Source organism: Chiloscyllium plagiosum, unplaced genomic scaffold (genome assembly GCF_037043375.1).
Source record: "Chiloscyllium plagiosum isolate Xiang-an unplaced genomic scaffold, Cpla_swu_hap1 HiC_scaffold_18, whole genome shotgun sequence".
NCBI lineage: Eukaryota > Metazoa > Chordata > Chondrichthyes > Orectolobiformes > Hemiscylliidae > Chiloscyllium > Chiloscyllium plagiosum.
In genome coordinates, this window is record NW_028270156.1 from 45,660,660 (window position 1) to 45,682,936 (window position 22,277).

A 22,277-nucleotide genomic window follows, 5' to 3' on the forward strand; every position below is an offset into this window, starting at 1 on the left:
ATATTGATTTTTGTTGACTGTTGGCAAGAACATACAGCACTAATTACACACCCAGTGGAACAATGCTTCCAGTGTCATAGGCACGCAAGCTTCTGATAACCCTGACTGTGCACAGAATGGGTGCTTTCAGTTTGTGTTCACAGTTAAAAGAACTAGCCTATCTATACCCTGTTTTAGACTAAAAAATGATGAAATTATAGCCTCTGCATTGTAGAAAGTGCCAGTCAGATTAATTGCAGCATGACAAATAGATGAAGCTTTCATCAGACTTTCACAGCCTAGCACCACATGAACTGGTGATTAAAAGAGCATGTACTTAACAGTGGGTGAACAAACAAATACTTTTTGCATTGCTCTGGAATGTCATTTAACTCTTATTTGATTGACTGAAAGCTTCAAAAGAACCCCTACTGTCAGTCCAAGTACATGTTTGACATTAATATCTTCAGCAATTATTTTCTCATAAATCTGATTGTGAATGTTGGAAAAAAACCTCAAGAATTTATGACGCATTATATCCAAAACAATGTGTCATAGTCCAGCCCTATTAACATTGTTGCCATCTTATGTTTTTTTTCACTAAGTGTGAGTTTGTTGAGTTATTTGGAGAAATTCTCACCACAAAGTCCAGTAATTATTCTCATTGTATTATAGCAAACCTCATTAATTACCTATACCACCCATGGTATCCCTCATCTAATTTCCATCCCCATCTTACAAGATGCAGTTCCCAGAACTTGCCACTGAGTGGGATATCTGCTGAAAGACAATGGCCTGTGCCCTATTTAAAAGGCCACTGTGCACCCATGTAGGCACCCATATTCCAAAGCTACCCATCTTGGTTAATGTTGTTTTATGAAAATGCTTGAGAAGGGGCACATTATCAAACAGGGACCTGGAAGTCCTGGTGGATAGAGATGTTGCAAAGGAAAGCAGTCCTATTTAGGTTTGTAATTATGCTGTTCATCCAGCAGCATTGGTGACAGTAAGGCAACATATATCCAATATAGCCTCTCTGGCAAGGAAAATGTGTTTTTCAAAAATAGTAAAGAGTGGCCAGAGTTAGGTTAGTAGTGGCGATTTACCAAATGACAAAAGCCAATTTTGGTTGAAAACTGCGATAATTGAAATGTGGGCAGTCAATTTGACCCACACTTAATAACTGTCAGTTATAGCATAACCATTGAGGTTGTTAGCAGAGGAAACTGGTGCTTTAAGTTGGTGAGGGTTTGGGCAGAGATCATTGTAAAAGCATCTTTTGTTTTGCAACAGAACATTTGTTTTGCAACAGAACATTTGCAACAGAACCTGTGTTAGTCTGATTAAGGTGCAATTTATTAATGTTAACTTTGAATCCAAAGATATTGCAGTCTTGAAAATGGATTTGAATCAAGGTTTTATGGAGTTCAGACAGAAGTTAAATATTCTGGATTCAAAGCATGTTAAAAATAACCATGGAAATAAAATTTATTTTAAAAGATGTACAAATTTAGTTTCCACGAAACAAAAGTGAAAGATCAATCTATTGAAGCAAATGGGACCTGGAATCTTTGTGCTTCTTTCTCATTTTGATTGATTGAGTTCACATTTTCTGCTCTGGTAGTTTGCAGCTGAAATTGTACATTGGACACATTGGATTTGGTATCAGTTCTCACTGACAAAAATGTCCATCCTCAAACTATTCAGCTCAGGAGAACAAGACAAAGGAAATTTCAGAAAACATTTAAGTTGGCATTTTGAAGCATCTTAAACCTTTAAAGGAGGGTGGTTATTATCATTGTGTAACCTCAAAGTTTTATATCACTCAGGTGTGATCACATCTTGCAATGATACCCTGTTTTCTGCATAAAAATTGTTGTCTGAAATGCTGAATAGTTAATTAGAGAACATTTTTAAAAATTAGTTACAGTTTCTCAGAATACCAGACACAAAGCCAAAGTATAAGCTCCCAGGTGCTGAGCACAAATTTGTATTTTCAATGATGAGGAAAATTTTTAATACCATTTTCATAATCATCATTTAAACAAACTTCCTGCAAGCTATACTGTTTATCATCTATATAAATTCATGTTAGTATGGGATTATTTCAATGACAACTCCTGGAATTCACTGATAAAAGTGACCTGAGGGGCAACTTTTTAAAACACAGAGGCTGGTGCGTGTATGAAATGATCTACCAGAGGAAGTAGTGGAGGCTGGCACAATTGCAACATTTAAAAGGCATCTGGATGGATATATGAATAGGAAGGGTTTCGATGGATATAAGGCAGATGCTGGCAGGTGGGACTAGATTGGGTTGGGATATCTGGTCGGCATGGACAGTTTGGACCAAAGGGTCTGTTTCTGTGCTGTACATCTCTATGACTCTATGACTCACTGCTCATGAAGGTGATGGAAGCAGAAACAGTCAAAATCTTCAAAAGGAAACTGGGCAGGCCAGCATAGGCAATAAATTTCAGAATTACAGGAACTGAATCTGGGATTGGGACTGACTGAATTGCTGAATGGAAAGTCAACATGCACTTGAGGGGCTAAAAAGCCTTTCCTTTGCCAAAAATGAATCTTTTGTTTTAAGTCAAATTAACTAAATTAAAATAATTCATTCCAACAACTCTTAACACAGCAGAACTTCTTTTTGCAAAAGTAAAGAGAATTACTGTCTAATTCACCTCTTTCCAATCTTCCCAAATTTGTTGAACATTTCGAGTTGTAAATCTCATCACCTCCAGCTTCTTCCTCTCCTGGAGATATTATTGTTGAAAAATATAACTTTGGCATTTGTTGCTCTCCAGTTACTTCCCCATAACATCACAACTGAGTTTCAACCTGTTTTCAGCTGATATCTACACAGGTATACAACAACTGATGAAAATATGCACATCATGGGTGGGATCTTCCAGGGTACAATTCTAGTTCTTCACTACCAATTGCAATAAGGTCAGCTCACCACAGACCAGGAATCTAACTTATTGCATTTTGATCTCAGGCCATGTTGTCGGTGGTTTTTTTTAAAAACTTTTAAAGGGAATTCTCATCCTTGAAGAAAAGTAGTTCAATTAATTACTATTCCAGGTTCTGTGAACTGCAGAGGTCAACAGGAAGCAATTCTCTAAACTGCTCATAGTCACTTTATTTAGAATCAATGTGTAACATCAGACTCAAATGTGGTCTCTTGTGACTGCATGTTATAATTAGCCAGCTGCTATGTGTGAAAATGGCCAAGCACTTTGATCACACAATTTTAATCCAATGAACTTTAGTCAGTAGTTTTAAAATTGATTTGCTTACTTCCTGCCAAAGAAATCAAGTGATTTAGTCTTATCTGTAGGTTGTCTTATTTGCCCCAGGATTATGAAGGAGTCCCTCCAACAACTCCACATGAAAATCCCTGACAGCATGTGTATACTAAGAAGAAGAATGGAAAATGTTAGTTTTATCCAAAATCTTAACACGCCAGTCCTTAAAAATATTTTGTTGTAACACAGAAAATGACATAATAGAAAGGGAGACAAACATGTTTCTCCACAATTTATCTTTTGAACATAAATAACCACCTTTCCTAAAATAGTGGATAAAGAAAGTTCATGAACATATTAGACAGTTAGTCACTAATTTCATCAATACTCATTTTTGAGGCTATAGTTTTCAAAATAGTTGCCGAATTCAAAGATTATTTGGCCCCTTGTTGAGTATTTTTGAATTAATTTACCTTCCAAAATGTTGTATTTGAAATCTATTTACCACTGAATAAACAGTTGAACTGCACACAGCAATTGACAAAAGGGATTTTTTGGAAATGATATTCACAGACAGACTTTAAAATGTTTAACAAGAGCTCTCAATAGCTTTTTACAAGCAATCTCATTCAATAGCTTTAGTTTCAAACCACTTGATCTATAATGTAAACATATTCATTTTAGTAATGATACGTCAATACGTTGGACCACAGTCAGGAAATCTGGCCATTGTTGAACCATAGGAAAATAGGTGTATGGTAAATGCAGTAAAATGTGCATTCAACACCTTTCTGTCATGTGTAGATTCTTTAGCTATTCAACTATGCTATGAAAGTTTATAGCATAACTCAGGTTTTACAGTACAAAACTGAAAAGGAATGTTTAATTTAATCATATTGTCCTTGTATTCCCATTGTGGGAAGGAAATCTACAGTAACCAGCTCAGCAGAATAGATTTAGAATGATAAGTCCTTTTATGAAATGCTTCTTTAACTCTATACGTAGTTAAGCACCTGTAAATGTTCATTCAGAAAATCACCATTTGTTCAGGATGCAGACTATCTAAACAGGAGTAAAGAAATTCCCGCCAATGTGTAAACATGGAGACCTAGCAATCTACTCCACTTAATTCAAATAACTTATTTTCATATGAATTTATAGTTTTCAGATGGATTTTGCTTCTTGGTGGCTAGAAATGTTTTTTTTTGTAAAGCATTGTTACTTCACTGATCGATAAAATGCTAAATCTAACAACAACTGAATTTGCATATAATTTAAAACATAGATTCAGATACCTTACATTACACCCAAGTTTCAATCATACATGCTTATGCAAACATGAAACATGAAACGCTTAGACATTCTCAGTTGTGGTAAAGATAGTAGGTCACTGAAAATACATTTAATCCACTCCATAAACGCAATATCAAAATTTTCGTTATGCTTAATGACCTATTTGAAATTCCAATAACTAACTGAATGATGAATGCCAATTACAGTCAGTTCTGATATAAAACGATAGTTCCATTCCCATGAGATCCTGTGTTATAAGAAAATTGTATAATAGCTGCACCATTTAAACCAATTGGACTGCAATCGCATTATAGCCAATACATGTAAGGAAAGTTCGTGTTCTACAAATACTGGTCGAAATTTTTCAATCACATAGCCAATTCGCTTTGAAGAAACGCGCATTATAGCATATCTGACTCTACCTGTTTCCAAAGAGAAACCTCTTTTTGACCAGATCATCTGGTATAACTGGATTTTACACAGAGCTATAGATTCCTTCCTTTGAATGTGAAAAGACTTAATACACTGCAATTTTAAAAATGACAAGCAAGCTCCATATTTTGGGAGCTCTGCCACCGTCTTTCTGGAATTTAGCCCTTGTGCTAGAAAACAATAATTGTTTATTATGGAGAACTAAAGTAAAACACAACAAATGTTCCATTTTCTACTGTAGAATTATAGAGTCCCTATAGAGACTGCACCGACCCCCTGAAGAGTATACCCCCAGACCCAACCCACCCTCATCAACACAACAAATCCACCTAGCCTGCACATCCCTGAACTGTGGCAGAGAAGCGGAGCTGCTGCTGGAAACCCACACAGGCACGGGGAGAACGTACAAATTCCACACAGTTGCCTGAGGTTAAAACTGAACCCGGGTTCCAGATGCTGTGAGGCAGCAGTGCTAACCACTGTAATCAATAATCAAAGAATGCTAGCAGAATCAAACCCACTAACTGATGTCGCTGTCACACCTTTTTCCTGCTCCCCCCACTACCATATCTCCCACTCTCTAAAACTAATTTGGAAAAATTCTTAAATCTTATGAGTTCAGAGTGGAACTGGAGTTCTCCAGTTAAAATGAAACAATGGCTCCAATTGCTTTTTGATGAGAATCAAAGAATCACTTGTAAAAAATCTGATTATTTGGCCAGTGAAAATAAAAAAAAAAATCTGCTGTAGTAAATTTACAACTGTCTGAGATAAAGTTTTTGAGTAGAGGCAATCTAACCACTGCCCTTGACATTTGACTCCTCAAAGCCATCTACAAGGCACAAGTCAAGAGTGTGTTGGAATATTCCCAATTGTTTGGACAGGTGCAGTTCCAACAACACTCAATAAGCTTGACACCATCCAGGATAAAGGAGCCACTTGTCTGGCACCACATCCACAAGCATCTACTTCATCCACCACTTACGCTCAGTAGTAACAGTGCATACTATCTACAAGATTCAGTGCAGAGATCAAAAGGTCCTAAGATAACCCCTTTCAAACCCACGACCATTATCATCTAGAAGATCAAGGGCAGCAGATACCTGGGAACACCACCACTTGTAAGTTCCTCTTCAATCCACACACCATCATGACTTGGAAATATATTGCCATCCCTTCACTGTTGTTGGGTCAAAATCCTGGTATGCCCTCCCTAAACACATTGTGGGTCAACCTATAGCATGTAGACTACTGCAGTTCAAGAAGGCAACTCACCATCACCTTCACAACGGCAACTGGGTGTGGGCAATAAATGCTGGCCGACCTGCAAAGCCGACATCAAACGAATGATTATAAGGGAAAAAAACAAGAATGACTAAGATTAGCTCTACAGAACACAGAATGGACAGACTGTGAGAGAAGCAATCTTAGTCTTCATCAAGGCTAGAAGAGGGAGAATGAGACATCGAGATCAGACAGTTAAAATCCAGAGGCAATAATTATGCTAGAAGATAGGTGATTGGTTGCTGAATTTAAGGCTTTTTTCCTCAAAACTAGTTTAAGCTAAAACTGGAGATAGAACTATAATTAAACTTACAGCTTAACTCATGAAACCATATAACTACAGATAATTACAGTGGTATTTCTAATCTTGAAATCAAAATTAATTAAACACTATATAATATAGATGCTACAGAAGGTGACGTATTCTAGAAACTGATGGGCTAGCAGCATGATCCAGAGCAACAACCTCTGTAATATTTGCAGCTTAAGAACCTTTTGCTCAGAGTTGATGAGCAAAAACCCAAAATTTGGACATTCTGGTGCATTAGGAAGGAAAACATTTCCTTAATACTTGTCACATAAGACAGTTACGTTGATTAGGTTAAGTTCTTCAGATGTGATCTGTGAGAAGGATGGGGAAGGCGTGACTAGGCGTGAAGGTATGGTCAGCCTGAAGATAACGCTGGAGAAGCATAGTCTTTGTATTTGTCCAACAAGTAAGATTTTCTTGTAGCCTGTGTGGCTGAGGACTGGGATGCGGGAGTGGTAGGGATAAGATCCAGCTACTGTGGTCTACTATGTTGGGAATGCTGCTGGTAGGATTATCCTGGTGAATTATTTAACTAGGTCTATAGAGAAGAGTTTAAACAAGATGTGAAGGCATAGGATGAGGATGCTTAGAAAATGGAGTTAATTCCATTGCAAGTTTATTCCAAACTTCATCACTGACATTGCACCTTTAACAAATTTCTTGAAGAAAAGCAGAGACTAAAATAAGTGGCTGCAAAGGGAGTAGATGCATTGGTTGTGATTTTCCAAAGTTTCCTCCTTTCTGGAAAGGTCCCAGTGGATTGAAAAACTATCTTCAAGAGAAGGAGATGGAAAGCAGGAAACTATAGGTCTGTTGGTCTAATACTTTTCATTTAGAAATTGATGGAATTTAATCCAAAGGAAATAGCTGCAAGAGTATAGACATTCAGTCTACAATCAGTCAATATGCTGTATGAAAAGGTAATTGTGTCTGATGAATTTATCCAAGTTGTTTGAAAATTAAAAAGCAAGGCATATAACAAGGGACAAGCCAAGGTAGTACACCAGGATTTGCAAAAGAAATGTGATAAGGGCTCTTGGAATCAGAGGTGTATATTAACATGAATAGAGGAAACAGAGTGGAAATGAATGGGGCTATTTTTAAATTCCCAGTCTACGACTAGTAAAGTGCTGCAAGGCTGGGTCATTGAACATCTACAAGGCTGAAGTAGACAGATTTTTGATCTATAAAGAAGAGAGTGATGGGGGGTGGGGGTTGGGGAAATGGTAGCGAGTGCATAAATGAAGAAAGAGTTGGGGGCACAATCAAGTCACCCATGAGCAGATTAAATGGCTGAGAAGGCTCAAAGGGCCAAATGACCCACCCTTGTTCTTACGTTCTTTATGTACTAGCTTTGGTTTTAGCATACCAACATAGTCTGCCACTGAGTATCATTAATTAAAAATTAAATGCTTTCCAGTAGTGCAGCTTTTAACTGACTTATTCAGCCAGCCACTAATTCTCCAGAGAAACGTAAGACAGCAGGGCAATGAGTTCATTATGTATGCAGTTTTCTACTCGGGAACCATAGCAGCAGGACAAGTGGAATTGGATAAGCTGAGCGTCCTGTACTAGATCAGCTGCAATATAGCAAATTGGACAGCAGTACAGGTAATTATCTATTGATAATAACACTTATTCAATGTCAACAATACATGTAGTCATTTTCTAATTGAAGCAATTCTGATCCTAACACATAACTCCTTTAACCAACTTTATTCATGCCAAAATCGCTTGCTAGTCAAATGCATTAAAACTCTTGCACATTTCATTATTAAGGGAAACTATTGAAGCCATAGCCAGACAGGTTATAAATCCACAGCAAAGCAGTGGATTTTGTAAACAAGAATAATTGAATCATACTGCTTGGAAGCTGGTAACACTCCTGCATGTTCTGGTGGCATCATTCACAAACAGACAACAACTCAAGACATTCAGCAGCTTACATCTCTGATACAAATGAGGGAAGCAACAGTATGATAGCAAAATTTGCAAATTACACAAAGTTAGTTAGGAAAGTACATTGTGAAGAAGTCATAAGGAGTTTGCAGATGGATATAGAAAGATTAAATAACTGGCCAAAAATCTGGCGGATGGAGCACAATATGGGAAAAATGTGAAGAATGAGACGACTGTGGAATTTGGAGGTGCAGTGGGAATTAAATGTTCTCATGCACGAATCATAAAATGTTAGTATGCAGGGACAACATGTAATTGAGAAGGCTATCCTTTAGTGTGAGAGGAACTGAACACAAGTGCAAGGATGCTATACTTCAGGTATAAAGGGAATATTCTGAATATTATGTGCAATTCTGGTCTCCTCATTTAAGAACAGATGTAAATGTGTTGTTGTTGGTGGTGGTGGTTCACAGGCAGTTTACAGATTAATACCTGGAATGAATGGATTGTCTTATGAGGATGGATTGGATAGACTGGGCTTATTTCACCTGGAGTTTAAAAGAGTGAGGGGTGACTTAATTGAAATGTATAAGATCCTGAATGGTCTTTACAAAGCGGACACGGAAAGGATATTTCTTGAAGTGTGGGAGTTCAGAGATAGGGGATGCTATCTTAAAATTGGGACTTGATCTTAGCAAAGATGAAGTGAACATTTTTTTCTTCAGAGGGTTGCACAAGTCTGGAATTGTCTGCCTCAGAAGATGGTAGAGATGCAGTCATTAAATATTTTCAAGGCAGAGATAGATCAATTTTTGTTAGGCAAGGCAATCGGAGGTTATCTTGGTAAATGGGAATGGGCCATTCAAAATACCATTAGTTCAGCTACAACCTTATTGAATGGCAGACGATGCTTAAGGGGCCAATGGCCTACTTCTGTTCCTATTTTATGTTTGTCTCTTCCATGAAAAATAATTTATGGTCTAAGCATGACACAACATCAAACATGTGACAACCTAAATTTTTTTTATATTTTGACTTGCATGATACACTTGTTATCAATGCAATGTGTACATTTATGTTTAGGAAGTATTTAAAAATAAATGTCATTTCCTCATAGTTTCAGCAAATATTTAGATGACTGTACGATATGAATATTATAACAATAAGATCTTGCGATGTGTTGCAATGAACTCCAGAGTAACAATGTGCATAAACTCTAATAAATTACATGAGATAGTCCCTAATTTGTGAGCAAATACTCAGAAGGTCCATTCATGGATAACAATGGAACAGGTAAACTACAGAAATGAACAAAAGAGAAATTACTCCAATTACCTTCCACTGGTATCATTAAAGCCAACTAGAAAGCTACTTGGTGAATTGCACTGTACCCATCATTCAATGGACTGTTTCATACCTACACCTGACACATCAACAGTTCTTTATTTCATACAATAGCTACATCCTCCAATGTAATCAACAAACAGGCAGTGGTATATGCATAATGCGACTTTGTTACAAATTGGCTGTAATGTGATTGGATGAATAGGGAATGCTGTTTCTAAAGTGCAAACATTTAAAGAGTTTGTTGACTATAACACAATTAGATTGCCAGCACTTCAAGTGTTGTTTGTATTGCGCGATTTTTGTATAGTGCAGGGTTGCACATGAACGCAACTATCACGCTCTGGAAGAACTGTGTGTACACACAAACATGCTCCACTGTTCAAAAAGATCACAGGTCCTCTAATGGTGGTCTCAGGTCCACATTTATAACATCCCACCTCCCCCATATGTTTCAATAAGATTACCTATCATTCTTCTGAACACTGACAGATACCAGCATCTCAAATATTTCATGATGATGAAACATACTTACAGTACAAACCCCTGCAGGCACAATTCAATACCACAAGATTTTAATTTTAAAGCAAGCTGTATGCATAAATGTTTAATGTTTGCTTCCATAATACTTCTGTTTTGACAGAATTCAGTGATCTATATACTTAAACCAGCTGGATTTTCATTTATGATGCAGGTATGTTAAACTGAAAGATTTTCCATCTCACCACACCCACCTTGGGAAAAGCTCCTTGCAAAAATGGGATCAGTTTGAACTCAGCAGTGAATTGTGATAGACCCGCGGAGTTTGGGTTTCCTTCATTTATAAGGCACACCTTCCACCTTCTCCTTCCCAGTGAAATGAGATCTGTCAGAAATGGGCATGGGATTTCTGGACTCTGGTCCTAATCACCACTTTGAAAAGTATGTGGATTTGGAAGGTACTGTTGAAAGAGCCTCAGCAGTTCCTACAATGCATCTTGTATATGGTACACACTGCTACCGATGAGAGTCGTTGATCATGAAGTGAATGTTTAAAGGATAGATGAGATTTAATCCAGGGATCTGCTTCCTCCTGGCCAGTATAAATGTTTTGTGAACTCAGAGCTCCATCCATTCAAGGAGGTGGAGAATATTCCATCATATGTATATATTAACTCCATAGTTCCTGAGTAATCCAGTAAATACTGCAGAGCATCTTCTAAAACCCTACTTTCTCTGCTATCATCACCCTATCCTCAAAAAGCCAAATCCTCACAAAGAACTGTTGCACTTCTGCTCTTTCTTTCCTCAAAGTCCTTGATGACGTATCCCAAACCTATTCCCATTTTTCCAAAAGTTCATGTTTGAATCCTTCAAAGCAAGTTTCAGCTTTGCCACAGTATCAAAACAGCTCTCAAAGTCACAAACTACATCCTAAATAAGTATGACAAAGTTTCCCACCTTGACTTTCTTGACTGTCTGCAACCTTTGACCACACTACCCTCTTCCAATACCTCTTTGCTGTCGTCCATCTAAGTTGGACTACTCTGTCCTGGTTCCACTCTCACTTGCCTGGATTCTCTTCCTGATTGGTCACCACTACCTCTAGTGTCCCACATGGATCTATTGTTATCCCCATCTTACTTCTCAGCATCATGTGGGCTCTTAGTACATAACCTGAAGGCATAGCATTAACTTTCACCACCATCACCATCTCTCTCGACTCCTCCTCTGTTGTTGAATTATTATGCTGTTTTTATATTACGTTCTTATTTGACATTCAGTACTAGATAGGCAGCAATTTTCTTCAATTAAATATTGGGAAGACTGTAGCCATTGTTTTTGGGGTCCATGCAATCTCCATTCCCTAGTTACTCATTCCATCACCCTCCCTCACAGCAATGAAATGAAGCCAAACTGTTTATATTTTGGCTGTCATAATCAATCCAGAAGTGAGTTTCCAGTCTAATCTACTGCACTCACTGTGGCTGCCTATTACCTCCTCCTGATTTTGTGTCTCAGCTCATCTGCTGCAGAAACCCTCATTCATGCCTGTGACACTTCAACTATTCCATCATTTTTCTGATTCTTCATTCAGCATTCCGCCATCACAAATCTGGATAATTGAAGTAATCTGAAACTCTACTGTCCTCGTCTTCACTTTCAGCACCTTTGTCACAGTATCAAAACAGTTCTCATAATCACAAATGACATCCTACCTAACTAATATCTTCTGTTGTTGGACCAAAGGGTCTGTTTCTGTACTGTACTTCTCTATGACTCTATGATTATCTAATTCTTGCTAAACTATGCTGGATCTCAGTCAAGAATTTAAAAATTCTCACCCTTTTTCCAAATTCCTCCATGGCCTCACCCACTCATATCTCTGTGACCTTCTCCAGCTCCATAATCTTCCAAGATATCTACATTCTCTATTTCTGATCTCTTGTACATCCATTATTGTAATAGCTACACTATCGTTGCCTGCGCCCTCAGGTGCCTTGGCATCGAGCTCTTCCGAAAACTCTCTATACATTTTCTTCCTTTTAAGACACTCCTTAGTACTTATCTCTTTGACCAAGGTTTGGATCATTTGGCTGAATATGTGACTCTGAGCCATACCCTGTTCTACAATGATCCTTAAGATGGATTATTATTTTAAAAGGTATAAATGCAAGTTTTTGTTCTAATTAAGAAAAGGCTGGAAAGAATAAACTGGAGCAAGTTGTTACATTTTGTAATGTATTTTAAAGTTGCCCCCCCATATTTGGAAAGAAATTCTGATTAAATCCCATATTTAACAAATTATTTTGATAACATTAAGTTCTACCGCAGGACTGTTTAGTGATGAAAGAAAGTTGCGAAGTATCTTTCTATCCTATTCCTTTTAACTTTTAATACATAATTTAAAACTTAAAAATGGACAATAATGACAAATGCAGAAGGCTTATTTTAAAGCATTACTGTAACGGTTCTTTCTCAAAAACATCAATAGAAACTACACTTTTAGAAACGGCAACATTAAAGCAAATGCAACACCATGGAATGTATTGCAATGTAAGAAAGCATTTAAGTGTGTGGTTTACTCCCTTGCAACTACAGCAGGCTGACAGGGATGGGTATTTTAAACAGGTTATGTTCTGGATAGTAGGCATGAAACTGAGGGAATACATAGAAGCATAGAACATTACAGCACAGTACAGGCCCTTCGGCCCTCGATGTTGCGCAGACCTGTCATACCAATCTGAAGCCCATCTAACCTACACTATTCCATGTACGTCCATATGCTTGTCCAATGACGACTTAAAGTCGGCGAATCTATTACCATTGCAGTCAAAGCATTAAATACCATTACTACTCTCTGAGTAAAGAAACTACCTCTGACATCTGTCCTATATTTATCACCCCTCAATTTAAAGCTATACCCCCTCGTGCTCGCCATCACCATTCTTGGAAAAAGGCTCTTCCTGTTCACCCTATCTAACCCTCTCATTATCGTATATGTCTCTATTAAGTCAGCTCTCAACCTTCTTCTCTCTCACGAAGTCCCTCAGCCTTTCCTCGTAAGACCTTCCCTCCATACCAGGCAACATCCTAGTAACTCTCCTCTGCACCCTTTCAAAAACTTCCACATCCTTCTTATAATGTGGTGACCAGAACTGTACACAATACTCCAAGTGCGGCTGCACCAGGGTTTTGTACAGCTGCAGCGTAACATGGTTCCGGAATTAATCCCTCTATTAATAAAAGCTAAAATACTGTATGCCTTCTTAACAACCCTGTCAACCTGGGTGGCAACTTTCAAGGATCTGTGTACATGGACACCGAGATCTCTCTGCTCATCTACACTACCAAGGATCTTACCATTAGCCCAGTACTTTGCATTCCAGATACTCCGACCAAAGTGAATCACCCCACACTTTTCCGCATTAAACTCCATTTGCAACCTCTCAGCCCAACTCTGCAGCTTATCTATGTCTCTCTGTAACCTACAACATCCTTCGTCACTATCCACAATTCCACCGACCTTAGTGTCGTCTGCAAATTTACTAACCCACCCTTCTACGCCCTCATCCAAGTCGTTTATAAAAATGACGAACAGCAATGGACACAATACCGACCCTTGCGGTACACCACTAGGAACTGGACTCCAGGATGAACATTTCCCATCAACCACCACACTCTGTCTACTTTCAGCAAGCCAATTATTGATCCATACTGCTATATCTCCCACAATCCCATTCCTCCGCATTTTGTACAATAGCCTACTTTAGCATGAGAGTGGACATAATTAGATTGTGCTCAGAGCTAGCTCAGGAACACTGGGCTAGATGGTCTCCATCTATGTGATGTATGCATAGAATCCAACCGCATACATCAATTTTCTAAATTCTGCAGAAGACATACAGTCATTCCTAAAATTATATAGATTGCATTCTGTAATGACCGTTATCAAATTTCAAAATAACTACAAATTAAAGTTGATGATGCTCCACAAAAGTAGCTATACATCTGATCTTATATTGGATGATTTCGTCACCTCTTCAGAATCAAAAACAATTCCAATTAATTAAGACATAGTTTGACAATACAGAAAAAGAAATGACAGAAATATATTTGACAAAATTATGTGTCCCAATTGTAAATGTGAGATATCAATTCATCTTTAGACTGTTCTAGATTTTACGATGCATTCCATTATACTCACAACAGCTTGTGGGGACAACATAAAGAACAAAGAAGGCTGGCATCAATTGCACTATCAAATGAAAACAGTTAAAGAAAGACTGACAGGAGAATGTAATTTTGTTAGATGCAAGCAATAACTTAAATATCTTGGAAACATTACAGATATTTATTTAAAACAGGATTATTTAGTGCAGTGATATGGGACTGACTTAAAAAAAATTGCTTCCAATAGGTCATATGATGAAAGTTAAACCTTAAACTAGATTAATTCAGCTTCATCAGTGAAGTGTTGAGTATAAAATAATTATCTCTTTAAACCTTGACCTCTTCGTTCAAAAGAAGAGATCATTTAAAGAGAGGTTAAAGAATATAATATTGTGAAATATCTAATATAAAAGTTAAACATTGCACATGGAATCATCAGCAAAGTTTAAAGGTTTGCACTTATTATCGAGCAATATTCCTTTTAAGTCTTCACAGGTCAAATGAACAAAGTAAAAACAGATTAGGTGTATTTTGTGATTGTTGGGAAATAGAAATGTGTTGAGTTATGCTTTTCAACCAAAATAAAAGGTGTTTTTGGGCACATTCTTATGCCTTTGTTTTTGAAAATGTTATTCAGGGGTTGTGGGCATCATTGGCAAGACCAGTAATTACCATTTTTAATTTCCCCAAAAGGATAGATAGTCCTGCAAAATGTTTGACTAAGGTACACCATTGTGTTGTTAAGATGGGGGTTCCAAACCTTTTGAGCACTGATGTGAAAGAAGGTTGATTTATTTCCAACTCAGGATTCTGGATCTTACAGGTTGAAGTGGTCTAAACGCTCACAGCCTTTTATCTTTGATGGTAGTGGCCGTCACAAGTTTCACAACTGTTGCCGAAGAAGCTTTAACGAGCTACTGGAGTGGATCTTGTTGATGGCACATATGATAATCATAATGCACCAGTGCTGAAGTCATGAATGCTTAAAGTGGTGGATGGGGTGCCAGTTAAATGGCCCCTTTGTCTTGGATGTTGATGAGCTTCTTGAACATTATTGGAACTGCACTCATTCAAGATCTATTCTATCACAGTCCTGGCTTGTGCCATGTATGAAGTTATAACTTAAAAGATAGGACTCCTCCTACATGCTAAATCCAATGTCTTTATGAGATATTGTGTGTCAATATAAGATGTTGAAGGGGTGGTCATTTCCTCTGGTCCCCCAAAAGACAGGCATACATCCTTCATTCCAACCAAGTCCAAGTTGAGAATTGCAAAGAGGGAATAACCATGATGTCTGGGAAAAGTGCTTTCTTTTGTAATATTTATCACACATCAGTGATCCTGTTAAAGCACAGGATTTGGACAGTAGCACAACAGACCTTTGGGTTTGCAGGAATTGTCTTGATAGGTGATTATTTGAAGAGCAAATAACTGCAGGCCACAGACAGGATTCCGTTAAGTCAGTGAAAGTAAATTAATGCCTTACACACAAAAAACTCAAATGATCATGGAAGGGAAAGAATTCTGATGGCTGAAAATGTGCTGTTAAGATGCTTGGCTGAGGGTGAAAGATGTGAGGATGATGCTACTGTAACAAGTTTGTTTTCCCGTTAGAGTCATAAACACAGAAGTTGCATTCTGTCTGGTTTGGATGAGTGTTAGAGCCAGTTTGAATGTAGCTAGCAGATACTGTCTCAGAAAAAAGGCTTACAAGTTAAGAAACCACTTGTACAATGAGAGGGGAGTGGCCAGTTCTCCTAGCTCAGCTTTACTCTGGTTTGGTTGGTTTTAGCAGCCAGTTTTTTGCAGCTGCTGGTCAAAGAAACAGCTAAATGGAAGAAGGTGTTCCATGCTGAATCTCTCTCTCTCTCGCTCTCTCTCCTGTAAGACCCTGTATTTGATTTTACCTTTTTGCCAAGGGGTATTTATGGGGATTGTTGCAGGAATTTGGAACTGCATCATTAAGTTGGGATGATGTATTAGGTTTTTGGATAGGTTAGGTTATTCTGTATTCTGTTCTCTCTTGTTTGTGTTTCATTCGGTACTCTGTAAATAAATTCTGTTTTCTTTGAAACAGAGGGGTTTTGACCAGCTGCATCCCTTCTGGAATATCCACTTTACACCTTCTCAACTAGAAAAGTTAGGATCTGGGCTACCTTCCTGAAGTGTTTTGAGGGGGTATGGCCTGGTGCATAACAGAATGGCTTGGTGGCTCAATGGTTAGCACTGCTGCCTCACAGCGCCTGGGACCCGGGTTCGATTCCAGCCTCAGGTGACTGTCTGTGTGGAGTTTGCACATTCTCCCCGTGTCTGTGTGGGTTTCCTCCTGGTGCTCCAGTGTCCTCCCACAATCACATAGATGTGCAAGTTAGGTGAATTGGCCATGCTAAATTGTCCCCAGTGTTCAGGGATGCATAGGCTAGGTACATTCGTCATTGTATAGATAGTTTAGTAGGGTAGGGGAATGGGTCTGGGTGGGTTACTCTTCAAAGGGTTGGTGTGAATTTGTTGGGCCGAAGGGCCTGTTCCCACACTGTAGGGCCTGTTTCCACACTGTAGGGATTCTAGTCTAGAGGTAAATTACTCACCCAGAAAACACAGCTCTAACCTCCTCCTATAGACCTTGTATTTATCAGGTTACATTTCTGATCAAGCTGCTCTCAGGACTTTGATGATGGGAAATTCATCAATATAATGCATTTATATTGGTTAGTACTCTTTTGTGTGGCACAGTTGTTATGTGCTACATTTTAACCTGGGCTTGAACCTGTCCAGGTCTTGCCATAAGCAGATATGGATTGCACCGTTATGAGGAGTTGTAATGAAATTGAGCACTGTGCAATCATCACAAAAATCCCCACCTTATGATGGAGGATATAACATTGTTAAAGCAGATTAAGACGATTGGTTCGAGGAAACTGCCCTAAAGCAGGGCACTATTAAATGTGTCCAACAATGACAATCATGTTTCTTTGTGCTACATATTAATCCCAACTAGGGTGGAATTTGTCCTGCTGTCTACTGATCTCAATATTGCTAGGGCTGATTAATGTTATACTTGGTCAAATACTAGTGTGATGTTAGGTGAAGTCATTCTCACCTAAGCTGTGGAATTCAGCTTCTTGTCAATGTTGGGACCAAGGCTTCCCACAAGAATTAAAACTGAGTGTTAGCAATTTATTAGTTAAGTCCAAGAAGAAAAGGTCACTGATAGGGATAGTCTATAGACCACCAAATAATATCACATGGTGGGGGCAGGGGGAATAAACAAAGAAATAACTAATGCCTGTAAAAATGTATAACAATTATCATAGGGATTTTAATCCACATGTCGATTGGTCAAACCAGCTCGGTCAGGGTAGAATTGAGAAGGAGTTCATTGTGTGGATCCGTGATTGTTTTCTTGAACATATGTAATAGATCCCATGAGGGAGCAAGCTACCCTATATCTGGTCCAGTGTAATGAGACAGGAATAATTAATGACCTCATAGTTAGGGATCCTCTTGGAAGGAGCAATCACAGTATAGTTGAATTTAGAATAAAATACAGAGAGAAAGTGTGAAGATAAAATCCAATACCTGTTTAATGCCTCAGCCATTTCATCATATCCCATGACACAGGGTCCTGTGCTTAAACAAGAGAGACTACAATAGGATGAGGGAGGAGTTGGCTAAAGTATACGGAAACTAAGACATTATAGTGGGACAGTGGACGAACAATGGAGGACTTTCAAAACAATTTTTGAAAGTGCTCAGCAAATGTATATTCCAGTGAAATGGAAGGACTGTAAGAAAAGGGGTAAACTGCTATGGGTCTCCAAGGAAATAAGGGAGGCTATCAAATTGAAAGAGAAGGCATACAAAGTGGCCAAGATCAGCAGGAGGCTAGAAGAATGGGAAAGCTTTAAAGGTCAACAGAAAGCCACAAAAAGAGCTAAAAAGAAAAGTAAGATAGAACATGAGAAAAAAAGACATAGCAAAAGTTTCTATGAATAAATAAAACGAAAAAGAGTGGTAAAAGTAAACACTAGTCCTCTAGAGGGACGAGAAGGGGCATTTAGTCATGGGATATGATGAAATGGCTGAGGCATTAAACAGGTATTTTATATCAGTCTTCACAGTGGAGGACACGAATGACATGCCAGTAACTGACAAGGAGACAAAGGTAGGTGGGGACCTGGAAACAATCACAGAAGATGTAGTGTTGGGCAAGCTAATGGAGCTAAGAGTAGACAAGTCTCCTGGCCCTGATGGAATGCATCCTAGGGTGCTAAAAGAGATGGTGGGAGAAATAACAAGTGCACTCGTGGTAATTTTCCAAACTTTGCTGGACTCTGGGGCAGTTCCAGCAGATTGGAAAACAGCAAATGTGACAGCATTGTTTAAAAAGTGTGGTAGATAGAAGTTGGAGAATTATAGACCTGTTACATTGTTTAAAAAGTGTGGTAGATAGAAGTTGGAGAATTATAGACCTGTTAGCTTAACCTCTGTCATGGGGAAGATGCTGGAGTCTGTTTTCAAGGAAGGAACAGCAAAGCGACTGGATAGAAATTGTCCCATTGCATTGATGCAGTATAGGTTCATGAAGGACAGGTCGTGCTTAACTAATCTTTTGGAATTCTATGAAGACATTACGAACATGATGGACAACGGGGACCCAGTACATGTGGTATACCATTATGTTGAGACAAAGCCATCTTCAGATTTGGGATGGGACATCTGATTGAAATCCTGATGAAGGGCTTTTGCCCGAAATGTCGATTTTCCTGCTCCTCGGATGTTTCTTGACCTGCTGTGCTTTTCCAGCACCACTCTAATCTAGACTCTGGTTTCCAGCATCTGCAGTCCTTGTTTTCACCCATCTTATTGAAATAACTAGTTTTGTGTTCACAATGAAATGTAAACTCCAGTGGTAACATAAGTTCTTCTACAGCAAAATTCAACCAAATTTTAAAAAAAGGTAATATATTGTTGAACTATTATTATTTGTTAATTGTTTAGCTTCGTTGTTGTATCTATTCTAACAAGTCTGAAACACAACTAACCATAACAGATGACTCAACCAGAAGGCATGAGTATCTAAAAACTATCAAGATTTTTCTGAGCAGCACCGACCAGGCTGCCAACAATTCTGTAGAAGGACATATCACAAGCATAAATCACTTCAAAAATGGTTATTTTTAGCCTACAATTCTGACTAACACTGATCACATTAATATGCAAATATGTTTATTCATTCCCTACGAAAATTATCTAACAAATTCTGTAATGGAGTAAATTTGGTCAATGCCAATCTCTAAACTGATTCCAAACACTAATTAGTATGCATTTATAGAGTCATAGAGATGTACAGCATGGAAACAGACCCTTCAGTCCAGCCCGTCCATGCCGACCAGATATCCCAACCCAATCTAGTCCCACCTGCCAGCACCCGGCCCATATCCCTCCAAACTGTTCCTATTCATATACCCATCCAAATGCCTCTTAAATGTTGCAATTGTACCAGCCTCCACCACTTCCTCTGGCAGCTCATTCCATACACGTACCACCCTCTGCGTGAAATAGTTGCCCTTTAGGTCTCTCTTATATCTTTCCCCTCTCACCCTAAACCTATGCCCTCTAGTTCTGGACTCCCCGATTTGAGAGTCAATTACTGTCATTAACATGGCTGCCTGAACATGACCACAGAAATTTATGCAGCAGCAACATTAATTCACAAAAAGAAACTGGAATCCAACATGACAGGTTTAACCAGATTTACAATTATTTTTACAATATAGTCAGTGAAGTTGCTACACCTTTAAAAGCAGAATATGTCTGTTAACATCAACAACTCATATCTGCATGCCATGGGCAGCACAGCAGCTCAGTAGTTAGCACAGCTGCCTCACAATACCAGGGACCCAGTTCGATTCCAGCCTCAGGTAACTGTCTGTGTGCAGGTTGCACTTCCTCCCTATGTCTGTGTGCTGTCTCCAGATGCTCCTGTTTGCTTCCATAGTTCAAAGATGTGCAGGCTAGGTGGATTAGCCATGGGAAATGCAGGATTATGGAATATAGTAGGGAACTGGGACTAAGTCTGGGTGGGATGCTCTTTGGAGTGTTAGTGCAGACTTGATGGGCCAAATGGCTTCCCTCTGTAGAGGTCCTGTGATAATTAGATTCTGAAGGCTGTCATACAAAATGTACGACACATTATGGTACTGAGCCATATAGATCATGAACTACCCAAGTACAAACTCAAGTCGGTAGCCCGTTTGTTGTAGGTGTGTTTCAGTTGGCTTCGGCTATCAGTTAAGGAGAGAAAAAAAGAAACCCAAAGGTATTACCATTATTCAGTGAGTGATGCTGGAAAGTAAAATAATATGGAAATCAGAATAAAATGCAGCTATAATACTCTCAACATTGAGTTCACATATGAATATCCTTTAGATTTGTACAAGAGCATAATCATCACGATGAAGTGATGTTCCAAGATAAATCAATAACTGTTAGAATGAGGAGACAATACTGAACAAACGACATTCTCCAGCATCTGCAGTCCTCACTTTCTCTTGCTATCTAGGGAGAGTTGTGTATTTCACAAGGAGGCTCAAAATCAATATACTGTATAATTATGAACATTTGATCAGTGTTCATAACATTACTTACATATATTTTATAAGAAGGGAAATTAGACTGTCAACCATTACAGTTAACTATAGAGATGAGGTGCTGATTTAAATAGAATCACTGAATATATCTCAAAACAGGTAATGTACTTTTTAATCTCACACACAAAACATTATTTGTCATGAAACATTTTTTTTCCCAATGGGAAGTTCCAACTTTTGTCCCAGATGACCCTCCTGCTCAGCAGTTCTGTAATCTTAGTCAGTAGAGTAGATTAACCATAAATATTAAGTTGTGAATTGGGTGAAACTCTCCACTATTTGATGTCATACCTAGCACAAAAGAAAATGGCTATGGTTACAGAGATCCAATCTTTTAGCAACAGGATGTCACTTCAGAAGTTTCTAGGTCAACCATTTTCATTTGTTTCATTAATGACCTTCCTCCCCACCATGGTGTCAAAGTCAGGACATCAGCTTACTTCAAAGTTTTCAATCGTATTTACAGTTGCTCAGAAAATGAAGTTGTAGTGATTGTAATGAGGTCAGCCAGTAGACCTCATAGAATACAAGTTTCCTGATTGGAGCTGTTAATCTGGTCCAATCAGCGAGCCCTGGCTGACAGATAAAAACAGGAGATTTCTCCCTCCAACTCTATTTTGATTTAGTCCCTACCCTCCCCTTCACTGTTTTGATCACACAGCACTGCCCTTTGATGTGAAGGGCAGTGCTTGTCACTGGCCACTCGGGTGTTTTCCTATCTTCCTGGTGGTGGAATTTGAATAAAGATTGGTGCACTTTGTGTCTTCCACTGTGTCTCACACCTGCACACACACACCATGGGTGCTGGGGCAAAAATAAGCACTACCGCAATTAGGTGGTAGTGTGGGGGGAAAAAAAAGGAAAAAAGGATAAACTGGAGAACTACCGCACTTAGGCGGTAGTGTGGGGGTTAAAAAAGAAAAAAAAAAGGAGATTTCTCCCTCCAACTCTATTTTGATTTAGTCCCTACCCTCCCCTTCACTGTTTTGATCACACAGCACTGCCCTTTGATGTGAAGGGCAGTGCTTGTCACTGGCCACTCGGGTGTTTTCCTATCTTCCTGGTGGTGGAATTTGAATAAAGATTCGTGCACCTTGTGTCTTTCACTGTGTCTCACACCTGCACACACACACCATGGGTGCTGGGGACAAAATAAGCTCTATCGCACTT

General features: G+C 38.7%; 1 protein-coding gene across 5 annotated transcripts in view; it reads right to left on the bottom strand.

The window, feature by feature from the left end:
• Positions 1–22,277, bottom strand: part of LOC122557827 (uncharacterized) — a 77,077-nt gene that overhangs the window by 48,927 nt on the left and 5,873 nt on the right. For 2 of the 5 annotated variants that reach the window (XM_087996576.1, XM_087996573.1), the window contains exon 2: positions 3,289–3,405. The exons of the other annotated variants lie outside the window; for them this stretch is intronic. The gene's annotated coding sequence lies outside the window, so the exon portion shown is untranslated. The remainder of the gene's footprint in view (positions 1–3,288; positions 3,406–22,277) is intronic. 5 annotated transcript variants of the gene reach the window in all.